Source organism: Callithrix jacchus, chromosome 13 (assembly GCF_049354715.1).
Source record: "Callithrix jacchus isolate 240 chromosome 13, calJac240_pri, whole genome shotgun sequence".
Lineage (NCBI taxonomy): Eukaryota > Metazoa > Chordata > Mammalia > Primates > Cebidae > Callithrix > Callithrix jacchus.
The window spans coordinates 50,519,476-50,538,814 of record NC_133514.1 but is presented as its reverse complement, the minus strand read 5'-3'; the positions used below and the strand labels follow the sequence as shown (position 1 = coordinate 50,538,814).

The 19,339-nt window shown below is 43.8% G+C and overlaps 1 pseudogene across 1 annotated transcript in view; it reads right to left on the bottom strand.

Moving 5' to 3' along the window:
- Nucleotides 1–9,632: 9,632 nt before the first annotated feature.
- LOC103791046 (beta-1,4-galactosyltransferase 5-like) overlaps nucleotides 9,633–19,339 on the bottom strand; it is a 36,932-nt pseudogene continuing 27,225 nt past the window's right edge. Inside the window, exons 9-13 of the transcript XR_013525702.1 lie at nucleotides 16,935–17,059; nucleotides 15,903–16,019; nucleotides 13,263–13,450; nucleotides 12,440–12,562; nucleotides 9,633–10,421 (exon numbers count right to left, since the gene is read on the bottom strand). The product of XR_013525702.1 is annotated as a beta-1,4-galactosyltransferase 5-like (transcript). The remainder of the gene's footprint in view (nucleotides 10,422–12,439; nucleotides 12,563–13,262; nucleotides 13,451–15,902; nucleotides 16,020–16,934; nucleotides 17,060–19,339) is intronic.

Below are 19,339 nucleotides of genomic sequence, written 5' to 3'. Positions count from 1 at the left end.
ATACAAAAATTAGCTGGGCATGGTGGTGCACGCCTGTAGTCCCAGCTACTTGGGAGGCCAAGGCAGGAGAATTGCTTGAACCCAGGAGGCGGAGGTTGTGGTGAGCTGAGATTGTGCCATTGCACTCCAGTCTGGGTAACAACAGCGAACCTGCATCTCAAAAAAAAAAAAAAAAAAAAAAATCAGATTCATCCATGTAGCAGCAAAGGACATGAACTCATCATTTTCTTTGCCTGCATAGTATTCCATGGTGTATATGTGTCACATTTTCCCTGTCCAGTCTATCATCGATGGGCATTTGGGTTGGTTCCAGGTGTTTGCTATTGTAAACAGTGCTGCAATGAACATATGTGTGCATGTGTCCCTATAACAGAATGATTTATAATCATTTGGATATATACTCAGTAATGGGATTGCTGGGTAAAATGGAATTTCTATTTCTAGGTCCTTGAAGAATTGAAACACTGTTTTCCACAATGGTTGAACTAATTTACACTTCCACCAACAGTGTAAAAGTGTTCCTATTTCTCCACATCCTCTCCAGCATCTGTTGTCTCCAGATTTTTAAATGATCACCATTCTAACTGGCGTGAGCTGGTATCTCAATGTAGTTTTGATTTGCATTTCTCTAATGACCAGTAATGATGAGCATATTTTCATATTTTTTTGGCCTCAAATATGTCTTTTGAAAAGTGTCTGTTCATATTCTTTGCCCATTGTTGAATGGGTTTGTTTGTTTTTTTGTAAATCTGTTTTAGTTCTTTGTAGATTTTGGATATAAGTCCTTTGTAAGATGGGTAGATTGCAAAACCTTTTTCCCATTCTGTTGGTTGCCAGTTCACTCTAATGATTGTTTCTTCTGCTCTGCAGAAGCTCTGGAGTTTAATTAGATACCATTTGTCTATATTGGCTTTTGTTGCCAATGCTTTTGGTGTTTTAGTCATGAAGTCCTTGCCTATGCCTATGTCCTAGATGGTTTTGCCTAGGTTTTCTTCTAGGGTTTTTATGGTGTTAGATCTTATGTTTAAGTCTTTATGGTGTTAGGTCTTATATTTAACTCCACCTGGAGTTAATTTTAGTATAAGGTGCCAGGAAGGGGTCCAGTTTCTGCCTTCTGAATGTGGCTAGCCAGTTTTCCCAACACCATTTCTTAAACAGGGAATCCTTTCCCCATTGTTTGTTTTTGTCAGGTTTGTCAAAGATTGGATGGTTGTAGATGTGTTGCGTTGCCTCCAAGGCCTCTGTTTTGTTCCATTGGTCTATATCTCTGTTTTGGTGCCAGTACCATGCTGTTTTGATTACTGTAGCCTTATAGTATAGTTTGAAGTCAGGTAACGTGATGCCTCTGGCTTTGTTCTTTTTGCTTACAATTGTCTTGGCTATGCAGGCTGTCTTTTGGTTCCATATGAAGTTTAAGGTGATTTTTTTTAGTTCTGTGAAGGAGGTAATTGGTAGCTTGATGGGGATAGCGTATTGAATCTATAAATTACTTTGGGCAGTATGGCCATTTTCATGATATTCATTCTTCCTAACCATGAGCATGGTATGTTTCTCCATCTGTTTGTATCCTCTCTTGTTTCTTTTGAGTAGCGGTTTGTAATTCTCCTTGAAGACTTCCTTTACATCCTTTGTTAGTGGTATTCCTAGGTATTTTATTCTCTTTCTAGCGATTGTGAATGGCAGTTTGTTCTTGATTTGGGTCTCTTTAAGTCTGTCATTGGTGGATAGGAATGCTTGTCATTTTTACACATTGATTTTGTATCCTGAGACTTTGCTGAAGTTGCTTATCAGATTAAGGAGATTTTAGCCTGAGATGATAGGGTCTTCTAAATATATAATCATGTCATCTGCAAATAGATGCAGTTTGATTTCCTATTTTCCTAATTGAATACACTTTCTTTTTCTTGCCTGTTTGCTCTGGCTAGGACTTCCAATACTATATTGCATAGGAGTGGAGAGAGAGGACATCCTTGTCTAGTGCCAGATTTCAAAGGGAATGCTTCTATTTTTGCCCATTCAGTATGATATTGGCTGTGGGTTTGTTGTCAACAACTTCTATTATTTTGAGGTACGTTCCGTCCATATATAATTTATTGAGAGGTTTTAGCATAAAGAGCTGTTGAATTTTGTTGAAGGCCTTCTCTGCATCCATTGAGATAATCATGTGGTTTTTGTCTTTGGTTCTGTTTATGTGGTGAATTATGTTTATAGACTTGTATATGTTGAACCAGCCTTGCATCCCCAGAATGAAGCCTATTCGACTGTGATGGATAAGCTTTTTGATGTGCTGTTGCAACCAGCTTGCCAGTATTTTATTGAAGATTTTTGCATCTATGTTCATCATTGATGGCCAGAAGTTTTCTTTTCTTGTTGAGTCTTGCCAGATTTTGGTATCAGGATATTGGTGTCATAAAAAGATTTCGGGAGGATTCCCTGCTTCTGGATTGTTTGGATTAGCTTCAGGAGTCGTACCACCTCCTTTTTTTGTGTCTGGTAGAATTCGGCTGTGAACCCATCTGGACTTAGGCTTTTTTTTGGTTGGTAGGCCATTAATTGCTGCCTCAACTTCAGGCCTTGTTATTGGTCTATTCAGAATTTCAACTTCTTCCTGGTTTAGGCTTGGAAGGGTGTAAGTGTCCAGGAATTTAGCCCTTTCTTCCAGGTTTACTGGTTTATATGCACAGAGTTGTTTATAGTAGTCTCTGATGGTGGTTCGTATTTCTGTTTAATCTTTGGTGACATCCCTTTTATCGTTTTTATTGCATCTATTTGATTATTCTCTCTTCATTTCAACTAATCTGGCTAGGGGTCAGTCTATTTTGTTGAACTTTTCAAAAAAACAGCTTCTGGATTTACTGATTTTTTGAAGGGTTTTTTGTGTCTCTGTATCCTTCAGTTTTGCTGTGATCTTAGTTATTTCTTGTCTTCTGCTAGCTTCCGAGTTTTTTTGATCTTGCTCCTTGAGCTCTTTCAATTTTGATGATACGGTGTCAATTTTATATCTTTCCTTGCTTCTCATGTGGGCATTTATTGGTATTAAGTTTCCTCTACACACGGCTTTAAATGTGTCCCAGATATTCTGGTACATTGTGCGTTCATTCTTGTTTGGTTTTGAAAAACATCTTTATTTCTGCCTTCTTTTCATTGTTTATGCAGTCAACATTCAAGAGCCAGTTGTTCAGTTTCCATGAAGTTGTGCAGTTCTGAGTTAGTTTCTGAATTCTGACTTCTAATTTGATTGTGCGGTGGTCTGAGAGACTGTTTGTTATGATTTCCATTCTTTTGCATTTGCTGAGGAGTGATTTACTTCAAGTTATGTGGTCAGTTTTAGGGTAGGTGTAATGTGGTGCTGAGAAGAATGTATATTCTGTGAATTTGGGTTGGGGAGTTCTGTAAATGTCTATAAGGTTTGCTTGGTCCAGGTCTGAGTTCAAGTCCTGGATATCCTTGTTAATTTTCTGTCTGGTTGATCTAATATTGACAATGGGGTGTTAAAGTCTCCCACTATTATTGTGTGTGAGTCTAAGTGTCTTTGTAGGTCATTGAGAACTTGCTTTACACCGGGCGTGGTAGCTCACATCTGTAACCCCAGCACTTTGGGAGGGCGAGGCGGGTGGATCACGAGGTAAAGAGATCGAGACCATCCTAGTCAACATGATGAAACCCCATCTCTACTAAAAATACAAAAAATTAGCTGGGCATGGTGGCGCGTGCATGTAATCCCAGCTACTCAGGAGGCTGAGGCAGGAGAATTGCCTGAACCCAGTAGGCGGAGGTTGTGGTGAGCCAAGATTGCACCATTGCACTCCAGCCTGGGTAACAAGAGTGAAACTCCGTCTCGAAAAAGAAAAAGAACAGACCCCAGAGGGATGATCGTATGCAGAGGCAGCAAGAGGGCCGCCATCTGCAGACCAAGGAGAGAGGCCTTGATGGAAAGCAACCCTGTCAGCAGGCACGGCAAGTAGGGACTTCCAGCCTCCAGCACTGTGAGAAAATAACTGTGCTGCCTAAGCCACGGTCTGTGGTCTTTTGCTATGGCTGTTCCAGCAAACAAATATAGCCTCTTCCCGAAAGAGTTCCTGGGAAGAGGCCCATGTGCCTGGCTTGGCTCACGTCCCATCTGTTACCAATTCCCCATGGCCACCAGATGCTGAGCTCTAATTGACCAAGGGCTCATCTCTAAAGCTATGGATGGGCTCAGCCCACCAACCTGGGTTCACTTTTCCTTGTTTGGTTAAAGACTTTAATTTAAAGCAAGTGAGGGCTGGATGCAGTGGTTCACTTCTATAATTCCAACCCTTTGGGAGGCTGACGTGGGAGGATCACTTCAGCCCAAGAGTTTGAGACCAGCCTGGGCAACATAGCAAAACCTCATCTCTACAAAAAACATTTAAAAATTAGCCAGGTGTGGTGGCACGCACCTGGGGTCCCAGCTACTTGGAAAGTGGAGGTGGAAAGATCACTTGAGCCTGGGAGATCAAAGCCGCAGTGAGCTGGGATTGTGCCACTCCACTACTCTCTTTTAGGCAGAGTGAGACCCTGTCTAAAAAAAAAAAAGAAAGGAAGGAAGTGAAGTCAGGCCTGTGGCTACGTGTTTTTTTTTGTTGTTGTTGTTTGTTTGTTTTTTGAGACAGAGTCTTGCTCTGTCACCCAGGCTGGAGTGCAGTGGTGTGATCTCGGCTCGCTGCAACCTCTGCCTCCCAGGTTCAAGCAATTCTCCTGCCTCAGCCTCCTGAGTAGCTGGTAGTACAGGCCCTGCCACCATGCCTGGTTAACTTTTCGTACTTTTAGTAGAGACAAAGGTTTCACCATGTTGCCCAGGTTGGTCTTGAACTCCTGGATTCAAGCGATCCTCCGACCTCGGCCTCCCAAAATGCCAGGATTATAGGTGTGGGCCACCGTACCTGGCCCAGGGTTCTGCTCTAAGAAGCACATCCTTCTTGTGGTGTGTCCTTTCTTCACTTACACACTTGCTGTTTCTTGTTCCTGTGTAATCTGTCACTTTGCGGCACTTCCTTTTCCTCTCTGTTGACGGAGCCTGGCTTGTTCAGCCACTTCGTTGTCCTCTGGCGGTTTGATTTCCTTCCATGTTATTGCTATTATGTGTTACATAGTGATGAACTACTCAGGACATGCTATTAGTTATTCCCCGGGTCACTTCCTGGTTCTGTAATCCTCCTTCACTGTTCACATTTCTATTGATTTTTAGCCAAACTCCAGGGTTGACAAACTATGGCCACTGGTCTGTTTCTCTAAATAAAGTTTTATTGGAATGCCTGTTTGTATGCATGTTATCTGGGGCTGCTTCAGCTATGGGGGCAGAACTGAGAATCTGGATAGCTGAGTGACAGAGACTACAGACGGCCCCTGTGAGAGCAGAAAAAGCAACTGTTTTTCCTCTGTTACACTACAACAATCAACACAGAAGACTTTTTTCTTGTGAGACAGAGTCTCACTCTGTCACCCAGGTTAGAGTGCTGTGGTGCAATCTCAGCTCACTGCAACCTCCGCCTCCCAGGTTCAAGAGATTCTCCCTCTTCAGCTGCCAGAGTAGTTGGAATTATAGGCAGCTGCCATCACGCCCAGCTAATTTTTGTATTTTCAGTCAAGACAGAGTTGCACCATGTTGGCCAGGCTGGTCTCGAACTCCTGATCTCAGGTAATCTGCCCACCTCTGCCTCCCAAAGCGCTGAGATTATAAGGGTGAGCCACCTCTATAGTCAAATGTGTGTGGGTTTTTTCCCAAGCACCAAGAAGTGGGTACCAGCAGGGCATCCCCCCATTCCACTCTGATGCTATCTACCTGAAGATAGCCTCAGGTCACATGAATTGAGGGCTTGGTCCCCAAGACTGTCCCTTCTCACCAGTCACAAGTCCAGGCCTCCAGAACCTCTGATAGACCAGCTTCAAATTGGGGTTCCCAGGACCTGCTCTTTGGGTTTAATTAATTTGCTAGAGCGGCTCACAGAACTCAGGGAAACTTATTGACGTCTACCAGTTTAAGACAAAGGCTCTTTTACAAAATACAGGTAAAGGTGCAGATGAGACGCACATGGTGAGGTCTGGAAGGGTCCTGAGCCTGTCCCCATAGGGTTGGGGCACACCACCCACCCAGAACATGGATGAGTTCTTGTTCACCTTCCTATAAACCTCCATGTGTTCAGCTATCTGGAAGCTCTCTGAGCTTTTTTGTTTTTGAGACAGGATCTCACTGTCACCGAGGCTGGAGTGCATTGCACTTGGCTCACTGCAACCTCCGCCTCAAGAGTTCAGGCGGCTCCTGCCTCAGCCTCCTGAGTGAGCTGAGATTACCAGCCTGTGCCACCACATGCAGCTAATTTTTGTATTTTTAGTTGAGAAAGGGTTTCCCTATGTTGGACAGGCTGGTCTTGAACTCCTGACCTTAAGTGATCCACCCACCTCAGCCTCCCAAAATGTTGGGATAAGGGGAATGAGCCACCGGGCCTGGCCCTCTTGACCCTCTGATGGGGACTTCGTTGGGTAGGTATGACTGAGTGTAGAAATGTGACTGAATGAAAAGGGGATGGTCTAACACTAACAGGCTGAGTGCAGAACCCGTGAAGCTGTCTGTTCAGAGTCTTCTCCACTTCTCTGTGCTGCATTCCTTCCTTCAGGATATTGGGCGGGACCTTTCCGAAATGAGGGTTCTCAAGACCCACAATCAGAAAAGCAGGGGTGCTCATCAAAGCTTCTCCAAGGAAGTAACATCTGAGCTTTATTTGAAAAAATTCTTCAATCACGGAAAAGAGGTCTCAGGAAACATTAAGAAAAAAAACAAAAGGAATTGTAGGACAACTCATGGTTGTTAAACTATGCCTTTGTTTTCCTAAGCATGCAGTTAGGTATACAGGTATAGATCTGGACGTCAGCCAATGGCTGGACATGGTGGCTCAGACCTGGAATCCCAGCACTTTGGGAGGCCAAGGCAAGAAGACAGCTGGAGCCCAGGAGTTTAAGACCAGTCTAGGCAACATGGCAAGACCCCATCTTTATAAAAATTACCTGAGCATGGTGGCGTGGACCTGTAGTCCCAGCTACTTAGGAGGCTGAGGTGGGAAGATCGCATGAGCCCGGGAGGTTGAGGCTGAGGTGAGCTACAATTGCACCACTGCACTCCAGCTCGAGTGACAGAGTGAGACTCCATCTCAAAAAAATAAAAAATTTAGACATCAGCCAAACTGGTGACATGAAAGGAGAGGTTTACACTTATTTTCCAGCACGCACATATTCACGTTACTTTTATAATAGACTTTTCAGCTGTGTCTGTGAACAAAAGCTGTTTAGAGTACATATGCAAAAAAGTTGGGTCAGCAGATGCAGCTTAGGGGTTAAGAGCATCTTCCCTGGGGTAAAAATGCCCCCAGCTGGCTCAGTTGCTGGCTTTGTGACCTCAGGCAAGCTGTGGCTTGTCTGTCTAGAGTAGCTGTTCCATTTGGATTTATACCTAGAGGGAGGAGGCTAGGGGTGCTCCTGAACCCCCTGCAATGAGCAGGACGGCTCCCCCACTTGTCAAGAGCAATGTGGAGAAGCCCTGTTCTAGAACAAGGTGCAGTGTCCATCCACCTCGAAGAGCTGAGAACTCACATTGTGTAATGCACTTTGCACGGGCCCTGGCACGTAGCAAGTGCTTAATAGAAACTATTTTTATTACTGGACCTCCTCAAAATAAAAAAAAGATGTTTAGAGTGTGGAGGAAGTGGTGGTGCCGGGAAGCAATTCTGCTGAATCCCAATTCCAGCAGCTGGCTGGAAGGATCTCTGACCTTCTCCATAGCAACAACGGACTTCACCAGGTGTGTGTCTGCCAAAGGGATAACCTATGCCGAGCGCCCAATTCCTCCTGTTGAGTTTTTCTGGTTTGAATCTCATCCCCTGCCAGCAGTTCAGCGACATTCCCACCCGATCACCTGGTCTATTATACATATTCAGCTGTCTTCCTCTCTTGGACATTCCCTGTGTTCAGAAAATACACACAAACTTCTCTGGTGGGAAAACCAAAACCCGAACCCCATCTCAGCACCCAGCCCCCAGCCTCGCATGCTTCCTGCAGCCCTGACCTTCTCTTTCTTCCCCTTTCCAGGAAATCCAAGAGACGTCCACACTCTGCTATCTCCTCCTTCCACCGTATCGAGTCAGCAAAACGGGTCCTGCCACATTTCCAACACCTGCCCATTGCCAAGTCGCTGTGTCTCCCTCCCTCTTCCTCTTGTGTCGCTTGTCTGCTGCCTTCAGCGCTTCTGACCACTCTCCCTCCTGGCCTGCTCAGCCTCCCAACCCTCCTGCCTGCTCCCACTCATCCTCCTTTTCTCAACCTGCAGAGGCTGGGCCAAGGTCACCACCTTCTCTCACTCTGTGCTTTTTGTTCTCAATGCCCCATCAGACTCATCCACTGCTGGGTCCTCACTAACCTCCTCCACCCAGAGACTCCCCAGTCCACCCATGGCCCCCATCCTGCCATCTCTGCCAAGCTGTCTCAAAACTCCCTGAACTCAGCAGTCACAATTGATCTCATATCTGCCCCACCAATCTGGTCTGACTCCAGTGCCCCCATCTCAGGGAATGGCCCTGTCATCAGTGCGAGTGGTAAACCAGCAGCTTAGGTGGAGTCCTCCATGCCAATCACCGCTGGCAGGTCCTGGGGGCATGACCTCAGTATCTCCCAGTCTCCCCTCGTCCATCATCCCTGCACCCACCTCGCTCGTCCCTGCTTCTGTATCATCGCCCATTCTCCCTGCAGCCAGAGATGTCTCTTACAGTTGCTATGGAATCCGAATCACATCACACAGCCCCACCTGCTGAAAACTCTCCAATCCATGGCTATAAGGATGAAATACAAACTCCTCACCCTGGCCTGAAAAGCCCTGCACTGCAAGGCCCAAGCCCATCTCCCCAGCCTGGCTGTCCCTGTGCACCCCCTGCCCTACACTCCAGCCACACTGGCTTCCTCCCTGCCCTGCAGCTGTGCATCCATATTCTTGTCTCCCCTAGCTCACCCGCTGCCACCTTCCCTACATTCCCACCAGATGCCCACCCTACCATGCACTCATCACCCACAGCTTCCTCTTCTGGAGCAGGTATTGAGGATACAATTTTAGTCATAACTGCCAGTGAACCACAAGCTTAACGAGGCCATGGATCCTTATTTCCTCCATTACTGTGTCCCCAGCATCTGACACTATAAATACTGTGAGTGGCAAACATTCAACACATAGAAGTCATGATAACAACCTCTGAGCAGAATCAGGCAGATAAACCCTAGACTGATCCCAGAGAACCTTCTGGAATCAAACTCCATCAACCCTCACCATCCCCTTCACCCCCAAGTCCCCTTACCCAAGTGTCTTATTCAACATTATCGGTACCACCTGGGGATTCCTGAAAGAAAACCTGTGTGGGTGTTCCCTGGCAGCGATGTGGGAGCAGTGCTTCTGTTACACCATGTAGCTCTTCACTCAGCCCACCCACCTGCAACATGGGTCAGGCACTATTTACCCCAGCAAGACCCAGAGCGCAGCTGAGCTGCCTGAAGTTGAACTCCTGTAGGAAAGGAAAGAGGAAAGACCCCACCCAAGAAGCCCACCTGTCCTAGACAAAGAGAAACCACCACCAAGGTTTGGTTCTTGAATATGTATTTTTTACTGAAAAAATTATTCATATATTAACATACAAAAATGTACAAACACATGAGTAAAAAATGTAATGACAAAGGACTATTTTTTTGTGAAAAGTGTTTTTTAAAACATCTTTAGATTTCAGTGCAGAAATGTACCCCTGGCACCTCTTAAAACATAAGAGCAAGCTCAAAAACACGTAGTGATGGAAATAAGCTAGCTATGCTCAATGCTATTGTCAACGGTGGTGGATACAATCAATCCATGTGGCTGCTGCTCAGCTATTCATGTCTGTGGTAGAGGATCTCTGACAAGAGGACCTATTATGTCAAAATGAGTATGCTTGCAAGTACCCGCTTTCCCCCGAAAACAGCATGAACAGGGACACCTTTCCGTGCACACAGCAATCAAAGACAAGATTAATTTAAGGGGCCACCCATCAGTAGCCATAAAGAATTTCAGCTGTCAACATATACACAAGGTCACACACCTCTAAACACACCCATGTAAGCCACGACAATCCAGGACGTTAAAGGCAAATAAGGCAATTAAAAAAATACGAAGTACTCTTCACAAAGTACTCCTCATCACAATATATAAATATGTTGTATGGAAAAGAAAGGGGTGGGGAGGAAAACTGGCATTTTCCAGATTTCTACAGACCAGTTCGGGTATCAGATTGACAGTTATGTTTTTATACAAGGCGTCGTATGTGATGTTTGCAAAGTAGTTCAGGTTGTTGAGGCCATCCAACCCTTGCTGTTCTTTTGACTTCTTTAGCAGAGCATACCTGTTTAGGGACAGAACAGAGAAGAGATGGCTCTGAGTGAGGGTCCACACCTCTGCAGTCAGACGATGCAGCCAACGGGGCAGCACTACCATAGCACGAGCCACTCTGCTATGCCAGGCTGAGTGCAGTTATTAGAATCACCTGCTGTGTTTCATTCCAGGTGCTTTACTTATTTCATTTATTGCCCACCCAGCCCCTGCTAGCAAATGAGGAAAGGCTTAGTCATGTTAGGTAACGTGGACAAGGTCAGAGAGTGGGGAAGCGGAAGGGAAAAGATTAAAAATACAACAAATGAGAAAGTTCATACTCTGTATTCAGTGCCATTTTACTCCCACGAAAACAGAATTTCAGCAATTAGCATTGGTTGTCTGGCATCTGAATTTTTTTTTTTTTTTTTTAAAGAGACAGGGTCCATTGCGTGTTGCCCAGGCTGGAGTGCAGTAGGGCCATCACGGTGCAGTGGAGCCTCGACCTCCCAGGCTCAAGTAGTCCTCCCATCCCAACTCGGCCTCCTGAGTAGCTGGGACTACAGGCATGTGCCACCACAACTGGCTAGTTTATTTTATTTTTTGTAGAGACAAGGTCTCACAGTTGCCCAGGCTGCTTTTGAATTCCTGGGCTCAAGTGATCCGCAAGCCTCGGCCTTGCAAAGAGCTGGGATTACAGGTGTGAGTCATGGTACCCAGTCTATCATTTGACTTTTTATCAGCAAGGTATTACTTGTAATTAACAACAAACACATACTTTTCAAAAACCAAGCTACAAAGTAAACAGAAAGCAGGTGGAAGTTCTTTTGCCTTTGTTCCTTATTAGGTTACTAGTTACTTACTCCATAAAAGTATTACTTTATTCCACTCACACACAGGATTGTTCACACAAATTTGTACAATACAAGCCTTATGTGATGGCACAGCTACATCTTTGTAGACATATCACTAATATTCTACTCTTCAGTTGGAGTGGTTCCAATGAAGTGGGCATTTTGTACACAGAATGTTTGTAAAGTGGAAAGTTTTGTTAGAACCTTATGGCAGGAGGGCTGCTTAGTTATAATATTCTTTAAGAACCCTATTGGCATCCATTAAAGGACAAAACTTTAAAAAAAGAGCCTTAATGACTACATTCGCCTGCAGGAATTTAGCAAAAGAATACTGTATTACAGTCTAACTAGTGAGAAATAAAAAAGATCCTAAATATACAACAGGAAATAGTTACATAAATTACAGTGCATCTATATAATAGAATTAAATGGAGCCATTTAAGTTCCTGTTTACAGAGTATTTAATACTGATGTAATTAAAGCATCTATTGAGAGCTTATCCCATGTCAGATGCGCCAGAGCTCCATACACATTACATCATTTGATCCTCACAATCCTGAGATTTGGGATTTTAAAAACTGATGCACAGAGATTTAAAATTACTGTTCACCTGATACTTTTTAAACACAAAATAAACTCAATGCAATGGTAACATTTACTTCTTGTTGAGGGTTTTATTCTATTTCTATACTGATCTGTATTTTACAATGAGCATATTCTTTATTACAAGAAACAACTGCTAAATTATATTTTAGGTTTATTTTTCCATGTCAAGGGAGAAAAAAGAAAATAGCTGCTTTGGTGGGATATACAGTTTGTTTTTTAAGATATTAAGATACTTTTAAATTAAGATTTTTATTAAAAATTTGTAATTTGTGTGTGTGTGTGTGTGTTTATTTTTTACGACAGGCCTCAATCTGTCACCCAAGCTGGAGTACAGTGGCATAATCATAGCTCACTGTGGCCTCAAACTCCTAGGCCCAAATGATCCTCCCACCTCAGCCTCCCAAAGTGCTGGGATTACAAGTGTGAGCCACTACATCTGGTCAATTTCATTTTTTTTCCTTAACTTTTTAAACTATAGCTACTAGAATATTTTATATTACACACATGGTTTGCATCATATCCACATCTGATAGCATCGGTCTGCAGTCTAAGGTAGCATTTCTAGAAGATCCCAAAAACAGCGCAGTGGTACCTGTTCCAGAGGTCGTCATCTTCTCCACCCCATCCCCAGAAAGCATTAGGAAAGCCGTTGATCTTCTGAAACTGTTCCACTGTTAAGCCACTCACTCTGCCAAAGAACTCAGTATAAGGAAGCCTAGGAGGAGATGTGGGACATCAATCGTCTGTGTGTTACAGGGTAATTGTTTTCCCTAGAACGTTATTCATTTGAGGACTAAAAACAGTGCTCTCTGTGCTCCTGACCTGAACTATATGAACTTGCTTCCTCATGCTGACATGCATCAATCAAAGTAGCAAAATGAATTTTTGCTTACTGATTTGTTAATAGCTTGAGTGAGATAGTGTTCACACACCCATACACAATTCACCCATTTAGAGTATATCATTCAATGGTTTTAGTTTATTCACTGAACTGTGCAACCAGGACCACAATCTATTTTAACATGTTTCATCACTGCCCCCTGCAAAGCCTTGCACCCATTCGCAGTCACTCCCTAATCCCCCATGCTCTTTAGCCCCTTATTACCATTTAGTGACTTTCTGTCTCTATAGATTTGCTTATTCTGGACATTTCAGGTAATTGGAATCATGTGATACATGACCTTTTGTGTCTAGCTTCTTAATGTTTTCCAAGTTCATCCATGTTTTGGCACATAGCAGTACTTCATTCCTTTCTATTGCCAAATAGTGTTCCAATTATATGGATATACACACTGTGCTTATCCAACCATCAGTTAATGCACATCTAGGCTGTAGCTAATTAGATTCCCTTTTCTTCACATTGCTCATCATCCTTTCAGATTTAACCTCTTTAATTAAGAGGAAAAGATACTTACAGATACATGTACTTATCCAATGTGGCTGCAAAATGCCTTGGCATCTGTCCACATCCATAATAGTTGCAATCACTTTCTGGTATGTGATCCACATCATGAAAAATTAAACAGTCCCAATCCAAGTCCTTCATCGCTTCTCAAAAGCCAACATTGAAAAGCATGCCTCGATTAAAGGGCTGGGTACCAACCTAAAAGAAACAGAACTTCATTTTAAAAATAATCTGGAAGCAAAATCTTTACTGCCTTTGCTGTGCCTAAAGAAGAGCTGATTAGAACCAACTGGAAAAGATCACTGGGCTAGTATAACCAGGTCCAGCACCACACATCAACACATTCACAGTATGGCCCAGAGATCACTAGACCTCTGGTGGTGCAGTGGCTCACACCTATAATCCCAGCATTTTGGGAGGCTGAGGCGGGGGGATCAGGAGGTTGAGACTAGTCTGGCTAACATTGTGAAACCCCATCTCTACTGAAAATACAAAAACATTAGCTGGGCGTGGTGGCAGATACCTGTAATCCCAGTTACTGGCGAGGCTGAGGCAGAAGAATTGCTTGAACCCAGGAGGCTGAGGCTGCAGTGAGCCAAGATCACGCCACTGCACTCCAGCCTGGGCAACAGAGAGGAAAAAAAGAAAAAAGAAAAAGTCACTGGACCTCTGGGCCCCATTTTCTTTAAAAATATAAATGGTACAGCCGGGCGCGGTGGCTCAAGCCTGTAATCCCGGCACTTTAAGAGGCTGAGGCAGGTGGATCATGAGCTCAAGAGATCGAGACCATCCTGGTCAACATGGTGAAACTCCGTCTCTACTAAAAAAAAATACAAAAAAATTAGCTGGGCATGGTGGCTCGTGCCTGTAATCCCAGCTCAGGAGGCTGAGGCAGAATTGCCTGAACCCAGGAGGCAGAGGTTGTGGTGAGCCGAGATCGCGCCATTGCACTCTAGCCTGGGTAATAAGAGGGAAACTCCTGTCTCAAAATATATATGTATATATATATAAATGGTAGCAAACCCAAGCTTCTCTCTCAAGGCTACTGAAGATAGAAATTCAATTTAGAAGAGTACCAAACTCCACAAAGGTAAGAGAGAATATTCCCATTTCTACTTTTTACTGCTTGCCAATCATTCTCTTCGGCATATCAACCAATCTGTAGCTGTTCATAAACCAAATCTACTACAAAGAGTGGTTTTTGATTTTGTCTTGTTTTATTTTTAACATCTAAGACAACAGTCACTGAGCATGCCAGGGACTCAAGCCTATAGAGTCAAAGAATTCAGGCTCATGAAGAGACCAGTTCGAATCAGTTAACAGCCTAACTAGTGTAAATGCTACATTGACTCATGCTTGCCAGTATCAAAATACCCAACTTAGGACAGGCAGATAGACTGTTAACATTTCCCAGATGCCCGGCCTTGCTCAGCAGTGCTGCTCAGCCCTTCATCCTCATTCCCGTATAAGGCAAGCTCCAGGCTGACCCCTTAGAGCAAAAGACTCAAAAGTGTGCCCACAGGGAGAGGTGAGCATTCAACAGGCCCTCAGGCTGACAATCAGTGTATTCAGGAAAATCTGTCAACCTTTCATTTATCTATGGATACAGTGCCGCTAGTTCAAGGATCACATACTTCACAACGCCTACAGAAGCCACATCAGTAATGTGAGCATGTAAACTAGGCCACGCAGAGAAAACCACAGTAGGACAGTTGTGTTCCATCTAAAGCCAAATAAAAAATATGCAGGACCAGATAAAAGAGATTTACAGACTCAATTTTCCACCTGCATCTTGTTCAGTTTATGACCTCTATATCTGCTTCAGTACATATATATATTATATATATATATGTGTGTATATATATATATATATATATATATATATATATATTTTTTTTTTTTTTTTTTTTTGAGATGGAGTCTCACTCTGTTGCCAGGCTGGAGTGCAAAGGTGCAATCTCGGCTCACTGCAACCTCCGCCTCCCAGGTTCAAGCGATTCTCCTGCCTCAGCCTCCCGGGAAGCTGGGAGTACAGGTGTGCACCCTCAAACCCAGCTAATCTTTGCATTTTTAGTAGAAACAGGGTTGCACCTTGTCAGCCAGGATGGTCTTGATCTCTTGACCTTGTCATTAGCCTGCTGTGGCCTCCCAAAGTGCTGGGATTATAGGCCTGAGCCACTGTACTCAGCCCAGTACAAATATTTTTAAGATTAAAACAAAACCAAACCCTGAGGCTCAGAGAAGGGTGCAAATGTTCCTGGCCACTTGGTTAATTAACAGCAGACAGAGGACAAGCACTAACCTCTTGACTCCAAGGCCACATCCTCTGCGCTGGATCTTGCTGCAGCTCTTCATCTTAAGGGGAACTTCCCGGGTGTGGGGCCTGTAGGCACCAGCAAAACCACCGTACAAGAGGCCTTTGTTCATGTGCAAACAAAATTCTCTCCTGGATTCAAGTGTGCCTAGTCATGGGCAATAAACATCTCAAACCAGGAGCACAGAATTGTTCTCTGCTTCCCTTCCCACCTCAGGCAACTTAATCTTAAGACTTCAGTTTTGCTGGCTCTTCACACCAACAGTGGATAACCTGCAGCATCCTAAACTGCTGTCTCGGAAGAGAAAGAAGAAAGGAAAAGAAAGGACCACTCACTTGTTCAACCACATAAAATGCAAACTGCAGGTGCTGGCGCTGAAGCATGGGAATCAGGTGTCTGATCAGGACTGGGAGGTGCCCGTGGTGGTTCCGAAAGGGGATGAGGATCGCCACCTGGAGTGCATCACAGCAAAAGCAGCGCAGTTAGGACTCAACTTTCACTCCTTGCCACACTAACCTGCAGAATTGGTGACCAACCCACAGGAGTTCTTGGAGGCTGGCTATCCTGTCCTCAGCTTCCTCTAAACAAAGACCTATGTTGGCAAGTCAGCCCTTGGACCGAGATGAATGTTATTCTAGTACATAGTATGCCTGCAATTCATTCTAGGCCATAACTCATAGGAAAAAACACATTCTACATTGTGACAAAAATATATCTATAAGCTTACAATTAAAATAAGCTTCACAAAACAGTATTTTCCCTTACAACGTGCAATGTACAAATGCTGGTTAATAAATTGTTTTTATATCCCCACGGTGGGTTGGATACTGATCTGTTCCAGATAACACCTTGATGACTGCTGCATCACCAGCACGTAACAAGGCTGGCACAGAATAAGCCTTTTAATAGTTATCTGTTGAAAGAATGGACTTAAGCTGAAGACACAGCTTCTACGGTCAGGCAGTAAAAAATGAAATCTCAGTGTCAAGCCAGATAGCTTTGCTTTTTAATCCAGTAATCTTATAGTAACCAATGGGGAACAGGCATGAAGCACTGACTCTGTGCAGAAGACTTCTGCAAATGGGTGAGTAGAGACCACCAACACCCTCATCCCCTTGTTAATACTCCTGGCAGGAAGACCTAAGGGTCCTGCTTGGTCATCAGAGTAATGCAAATTTCTGTGTCTACAAAAGAGTCCTTGTGGGAACCCATTCCTGCAAAATGTTTCCACACAACGCAGAGACTTTGCATGAGGCGGTAGGATAAAAATGACAAAACGTCATGGTTAGCTAATTGCACGGTGATTCAGACCAAAGGCAAAACCCAGGTGGGCTTCTCAGCATTGTGGGTCTGACTTCACACCCTACCTTCCACCGAGGCATGCAATCAGAAGGCTTCCAGTGACCTCCGAGCTTGATGGTTGGTTCTTTGGAGAAGAGTTCATGCATGTAATCCATTCCAATTTCACTCATGTTTATGTCTATTGGGCCCTCTGAACAGAGAGAGGAAAAAGGGATTAAGAAGTCAGAAAATGATATGTTTTCCTCTGCCTGAGGTTTTAGTCTCTGGAGAAATGCAATGCTTTTTTAGCAGAATGTGTTTTTAGCTGGGATGGAAGTCTTTTCCTCTACTTTCCATCTCACTGCATTTTAGTTCCTCACTATTATCAGGGTAAAGAGGCAAATCAAGGAATTAAGGCTTTAGAGTTCTGCTTCTGTCAGGGGGCAAGAAGAAATGAAGACTTTTAGCTGAGCTTTGTTCTTTTTTCAACAAAGTCTGACTGTTGCCCAGGCTAAAGTGCAGTGGTGTGACCTCAGCTCACAGCAACCTCCACCTCTGGGTGCAGGCAATTTTCCTGCCTCAGCCTCCTGAGTAGCTGGGATTACAGGCATGCACCACCGCACCCAATTAAGTTTTGCATTTTTAGTAGAGATGGGGTTTCACCTTGTTGGCCAGGCTGGTCTTGAACTCCTGCTCTCAAGGGATCCACCCACCTTGGCCACCCAAGGCCCCCCCTTTATTTTTTCTTCAGTTTATTAGTATGTTTTAATAAATAGAGACGGAGTCTCATTATGTTGCGCAGGTTGGTCTCAAACTCCTGGGCTCCAGAGATTCTCCCAACTCGGCCTCCCAAAATCCTGGGATTATAGGCCTAAGCCCCTGCACCTGGCTGCAGCTGACCTTTCTGAGAAGGAGAAATACAAGTGCAGACACACTACCTCTCTCAATCCATTCACCAGTGGCTCAGGACCCTGACTGATTATGTCCTAACTCAGAATGCTGGTCATCTCTGACTTAAGTCAGGAAGTGGTACAGTAACAATCTATAAATGCTACTGAAACAATGAACTGTGATAACATTAATTTTAGGTCTGTCAAAGCCTATTTCTGATACACAAATCTTAGCCTTCCCAAACTAAGCTTATATCTAGATGCAGACAAATGCAGGTTTTAAAGGGAAAAACCTATATATGTGTGGTGAGACATGCAAATTAAACAGTAAGGCTTCCAACACAACTTATATACTCAAAATTAATTATTCATATGTGGATGAGAATATGTTCAAATACCATGTATGACTATTTCTAACACTTTCTCTATTTTCACTATGTTTGAGCATAAAAGTCAAGTTTGTAAATGTAAGATTTCCTTTTCTTGATCTCACTTCATAAAAAAAAAGTTTTAAAAGCAGAAATGGGGAACTATCTAAGCAGCCTAAAAACAAGGAAAGGTAAAAGAGTTTACTGTCCTTGTTTTAGCTCACGCGGGATTCAAAAACAGAACAAAAAGATCTAAGAATTTTTTAAACCAGCACTTTGTTAAGAAAATATCTTTCATTCAAGGCATGGTGGCTCATGCCTGTAGTCCCAGCTACTCAGAAGGCTGAGCTAGAGGACTGCTTGAGCCCTGAAGTTCGAGACCATCCCAGGCAACATAGTGAGACCCCATCTCTAAGATCAAGCACTATAGTCAGTGGGAGATTTATACTAAAAAGACAAAAGCTGATTGCCTATACAGTCATGTGCACTGACATTTTCACCAGTGATAGATGGCATATATGGTGGTCCCATGAGATTACAATGGAGTTGAAAATTTCCTATTGCCAAGTGATGACATAGCTGCTGTAATACTGTTGTGTTACGCAGGTGTTTCTGGTGATGCTAGTATAAACAAATCTACTGCACTGCCAATCATATAAAAATATAACACAAGGCAGGGAGCGGCGGCTTGCACCTGTAATCCCAGCACTTTGGGAAGCTGAGGCAGGAGAATCACCTCAGGCCAGGAGTTCGAGACCAGCCTGGCCAACATAATGCAACCCCAACTCTACTAAAAATATAAAAATTAGCTAGGCATTGTGGTGGGTGCCTGTAATCCCAGCTACTCGGGAGGCTGAAGCAGGCGAATCACTTGAACCGAAGAGGCGGAGGCTGCAGTGAGCTAAGACCACGTCACTGAACTCCAGCCTGGGCAACAAGAGCGAAATTCTGTGTCCCCCCAAAAAAAGGTATTCACATACAATTATTAGAGCACATCATACTCGATAATGATAAACTATGTTCCTGGTTTATATATTTATTATTTTATGTTTTTAAATAGTTATTTTACCCTTTGAGACAGGGTCATGCTCTGTTGCCCAGGCTGGAGTGTAGTGACACAATCATGGCACACTGCAGCCTGTTGTCTAGGCCTAGGTGGAAGGATTGTTTGAGGCCAGGAGTTCAAGACCAGCCTGGGCAACACAGTCTCTTAAAAAATAATAATAATTGGCT